The sequence below is a fragment of the Triticum aestivum genome, chromosome 7B (assembly GCF_018294505.1).
Source record: "Triticum aestivum cultivar Chinese Spring chromosome 7B, IWGSC CS RefSeq v2.1, whole genome shotgun sequence".
Lineage (NCBI taxonomy): Eukaryota > Viridiplantae > Streptophyta > Magnoliopsida > Poales > Poaceae > Triticum > Triticum aestivum.
The window spans coordinates 124,873,871-124,878,893 of NC_057813.1; the positions used below are offsets into that span (position 1 = coordinate 124,873,871).

Below are 5,023 nucleotides of genomic sequence, written 5' to 3' on the forward strand. Positions count from 1 at the left end.
TCACGTGGTTGTACTAATAATTTTTGAGCGGTTGAACTGATGCTTCAGTTATGTTTAATAGATCGTCTTCTTTAGTTCAAAACATTTTTGCAATTTTTTTGTCGGAACGGGACGTGTAATATATCGTTGGAAAGCTCTTGACAACTATATTTCAAGTATATTGAACGTTTTTGGAAAATCATTATGGTTTAAGAGCAGTTTTGAAAAAACTGTTTTTTTCAAAACCAAAAACACGAATCGTATTTTGGACTCAATTTTCAAACGGTTTGTTGGAATTAAGCAAATAAGATGGCGTTGGAAAGCTGGTGAAAATCCGCATCTTCCATATATCTAATGTTTTTTCTAATTCTATATGATTTAAAAGTAATTTTGAAAATGGTGAAATTCTGGGTGAAACATATTTTCATGAGTTTTTGCAAACGGTTTGTCGGATTGATGCAAATGATACGGCGTTGGAAAGCTATGGAAAATGTGCAACTTTCTCATATTGAAATGTTTTGCTAATTCCTTACGGTTTAAAAACGAATTTGAATACAGTCAAATTTGATTTCGAACACGATTTTTTAAAAGTTTGTCGAAATGAGGAAAATAATATACAGTTGGAAAGATATCAAAAATACGAAACTTAGTCATGTTGAACGTTTTCTCAAATTATCAACCGTTGAAGAGTAATTTGGATTACGGTGAGACCCATTATATTGTTTTTCCGTCAGAAAAAACGGAGTACTTGTACTGATCTACGTGTGCATTTATACTGATGTATTTTTTATAAAGTAATTTTGAAAGGTTCCAAAAAAAGAGTACTTGAACGGATGTCCATATGGTTTTGTACTGAGCGTATTTTCACATACTAGACTTTACTCTGTTTTTTCTGTATGGTTATCCTCGTAACTTTTGAACGGTTCATGGTATTATCGTCCCGAACTTGCATGATTTATATCGTTGAACTGGATGATTTTTTAAAATAAAATGTTTAAGGGTTGATCACTTGAACTCGTACTGATCTCCTTATGAGTTTGTACTGATCTTCTTAGGATTTTCTTGAATTCAATAGACGCACTAACCGCGTTTAATCTTTTGAACTTATATGTTAGTAATACATGGACGGACCAGATTTTTTTAACCGTGTTGGATGAGCACATGTACTTGACTCTAGAAATTTTTTATATTTTTTTGAACTTCTTTGCATTTTCATGGAACTGATTGCGGTTTGTTTTTTGAACTTATATGCTAGTAATACACGTTGAACATCAACCAAAATAGACAGGAAAGTGCATAGAGCTTCTTGTTTGAACTTTCCCTGTTTAGTTTTCTAGAACTTATATGCTAGTACTACACAAACTTTCCCATACAATTTTTTTATGTCCACAGGGTCATCAACCAAAATAGATAAGAGAGTGGAGAGAACACATTCACCACTCATATAAAGAGTAGAAAACCTGGAGAGAAATTTTTTCATCTCACAAAGTACGAGACGAGTCGCAAACAAATAAATAACATTCAGGTAGAGAATATGAGCACAGGAATATCAAATGTTTGAACTTTCTCGATGGCATCCATTGAACTTAAAACATTTTTTAGCAAAAGACTGCAAGAGTGAAGGATGTCTTTTGCCATATTTTTACAAATGGATCACGCTTGCTTTACAAAGTACTAGAAAGATCCCTGTAAAAACAGTACTACAAGATTTGTAACACAAGATCGCACAGAACATGTATTGATCTACACAGGAAGTTTTGCTACTTGTAGAAAATAAAAATGAACTCTAACTTGGAGAATCAACATATGTTTCTTTCCGTTGATTACATTCAATTCATGTATGTACAAAAGAAACAAAATTGCAACTCCACCATTGACTAGTCCATGGCTGAATAGCCGAACTTCATAGAATGACATTTTTGGAACTTAGCCAAGGAATCATTTTCTCAAATTCACGTTTGAACTCCATTTGGAAAATTTCAAGCTCCTCTCTGGGAGGTGTTGACTGATTTCCTCAGGGTGATGAGCTTCTGAAGATAGTGGTGCAATCGCTCGATGACAAATGCGATGAATAGTGTGTATCCTGCAAGGAGCGATAAGCTGTTAGAAATGTTTAGCTTTGAACTTGAATAAAATATAGGAACTGTGCTGAGTTTATTTTCAGATTTCTGCTAGCATGCATCAAGACATTTTATATATGGTTTTTACACTGCCAATCTAGACTAGATACTTCCAAATCCTAAAAAACTTTATTACAATAGTCAGGAGTGAACTCATACATGTATATCTACTAATAAACACCAACAAGCAATTACAACAGCAGAGATATAATCTAAAACTCATGGCATATATCTTTATATTCATCAAGTTGAAATCAACAAAATTTAGAATTTCCAAACACCAAAGGGCAAAAAATGGTGAAAATAGTCTCAAGATTTACGGTCTATGTCCACCGAGAGTTTTGTTGTTAATAATACCAATCGAAGCTTTTCCAACAAAGCATTCTCTAATGCAAATCTTCCTAGCAACCTCACCCAATGACATTTATGCATTAGCTCTGGTTTGATTTGAAACTAAATTAAATGAAATTTGAGAAAAGCTGTTAGGAGGACAGGAAACCATTTCCCAAACAAGAAAAATAAACAAGTACAAGCATGAGTATAGCAAGAGGAGTTGTTAGCATGTTTATCTGAATGCGTATGTTTGTTCAATACACCATGTGATGCAAGTACCAACTCTTTTTCTCTCTGAAACAAGCAAGATTCACACAAACATCCTGCATTTCTAGCATCAGAAGTTACTTGTCATGAACTGACAGATTTACACAAGTAGACCAACCAATGGTGAAATCTATTAATTGTTTTAAGGAATCAATAATTTGGTACCCGCTGGGGATTCATGTGTTTCGTTGTACTAAATTTAATAACAAAAATGCAGATTCATACAGAAAACAACCCAAAAGAAGTGATGTCACCGTGTCCCGTTGCAGCTCAGCGTGTGTAGTGTACTTGCACTTACGATCAACCATTTTTTTGACTAGATATTTCATGGGAGTCTAGGGTGCTGGCAAGGGTGATCGGCTTGAGCATTGCGTCATCGAACGGCCTTATGTGGAGGCAGTGAACGGCCTGGGCCATGAAGGTTCAAGCAGGTTCAAGAAGTGGTGTTGAGAGGCTGTGTGGGACTATATTTTGTAGTGTCTGAATAAGTTTAGTAGCTGCTCACCACGCACACCTACTCAACTGCTTCATGCCACCGTCCCTGCACACACACAACAGCCACCCATTAGCATGTACAAGTTCATGTCAAAAGAACAACAAGTTCATGTACAGTAACATTACATGTTCACAACAAAACCTAAAAAGATGTGTACTTTGAAATACTTAATTTTACTTCCCAAATACTTCATTTGTTTTGAAATCTGAACTTCTATATTTATTTCTATAGACCTTATTATGTTTTCCCTCCAAACTACAAGAACATGATTGGTTTACTTAACCACAAATTTTTTTATCCAAATACTTTCTGTTTTTTTTATAAGCGAACTGATGGAAATCTTGACGGTGCACTTCTATATTTTATTCAAGGTGAACTGATGTACTTGCAAAGTTAACTCATTGTGTTCCTTTTTTTCATACTGAACTGATGTAGCCTCTATACAATGTAAAATGGACATTGTTGTGATTACCTACATGGCTGAACTAGTTAATATATTTGCTTTTTCGTTTGTGTATTTCTGTTTAATTAGAAAAATGGTTGATTGGTGGTATTACCACCATAATTTTCACTATATACACACTACTGATCTGAACGCGACAATAAGAATAGGCTGCCAATTTTTTTTGTAAAGTCGCATGCCTAAAATGTAGAGATTAAGGAAGTACCAGGACACAAACTAATTTATTTAGGAAGTAATTAGAATAAAGAGCTTTTTAGGAGTACTTAGGGAGAGAATGCAAGCGGTGTACTTAGGGAGAGAATGCAAGTTTTGTTTTAGTATAGAGGCTAAACCAGAAAATCTGTTTCTTTTTTTGTTTAACGAACTGATGTAATTTATTGTACTGAACTGCTACCACGGTGCACACATATACAACTGAATTAATACTTATTTCACTTTTCATATTGAACTGACACAAATACTTTTTTGCTACCAGAACTTGATCCTCATTGTTCCCTAGCACACAATCACACCAGAGTTATACTTTACACTAGATAAAACCAACATTTCTACACTTGTGCCGCAAGACGGGCACCGCATTACCTTTCACTGCTATGTAGTCACTCGAAGGCCGTCAGAACAACCTGCAGATTCACAAAGGAAATTTTCAACACCTATCTCAAATCAAAACAGGTAGCTTTCTCCACAGATATAGAGAGAATTGTAGTAGTTCTAGCTCACCTCCCGGAAGTGTGGGATCAATGTCAGTAGTATCCTCGTCATGCCCTGACCGCAACAAATCACAATTTACAAACACAGGCAGTCTGTGAGGAATCTCCAGCATGATCCAGCCGAATACTGCAGAAAGAGGATAGGAAAGCGAGCATGCAACCAAATTTCAGAGAAGAGAACAAATTATTAGCGCTACAGTTCGAACAGTGGTGAACATTCAGTTGAGTACACACCACCACACGATGGGCGAGCAATAAACTGCGAGGAGTTGCGGAGATGGACAGGGTAAGCAAAATAGGGGCAGAGCGCCGCTGGCTACACCAACAAACATAGGAGGGGCAGCGGAGGGAGGTGGTGAATCGCTTCGGGTGGTGGCGTTGAACGGCCTGGAGTGGTGGTGGCTGTGAACGGACAGGGTGCTCCGGCGGCGGAGCCCCACCAAAAGATGGCATTGTGCTATGGGCAGTGTGAGATACGGGAGGTTGGAGGAAGGGAGGCGGCCGAAGAAGCACGAAGAAGCTGCCGGCGATGGGGAGAAGGACGGGAGGCGACACGCTCGGGGAGAAGGCCGGCCAGCGCGGTGTGGTTGGGAGAAGGCCTGGCGGCGGCGCGGTGGGGGAGAGGCCGGCTGTAGGCGCGCTTGGAGGAGGCCGG

At 37.9% G+C, this 5,023-nt stretch overlaps 1 long non-coding RNA gene across 2 annotated transcripts; it reads right to left on the bottom strand.

Moving 5' to 3' along the window:
* Positions 1 to 1,589: 1,589 nt before the first annotated feature.
* LOC123158198 (uncharacterized) lies at positions 1,590 to 5,017 on the bottom strand. Of its 2 annotated transcripts, XR_006479278.1 has the most exons (4): positions 4,603 to 5,017; positions 4,379 to 4,495; positions 4,241 to 4,281; positions 1,590 to 3,240 (listed from the first exon to the last, which is right to left on the bottom strand). It is a non-coding gene; the product is annotated as an uncharacterized lncRNA (long non-coding RNA). The 2 variants fall into 2 exon arrangements; XR_006479277.1 differs by having other exon boundaries at positions 4,379 to 5,017.
* Positions 5,018 to 5,023: the final 6 nt, after the last annotated feature.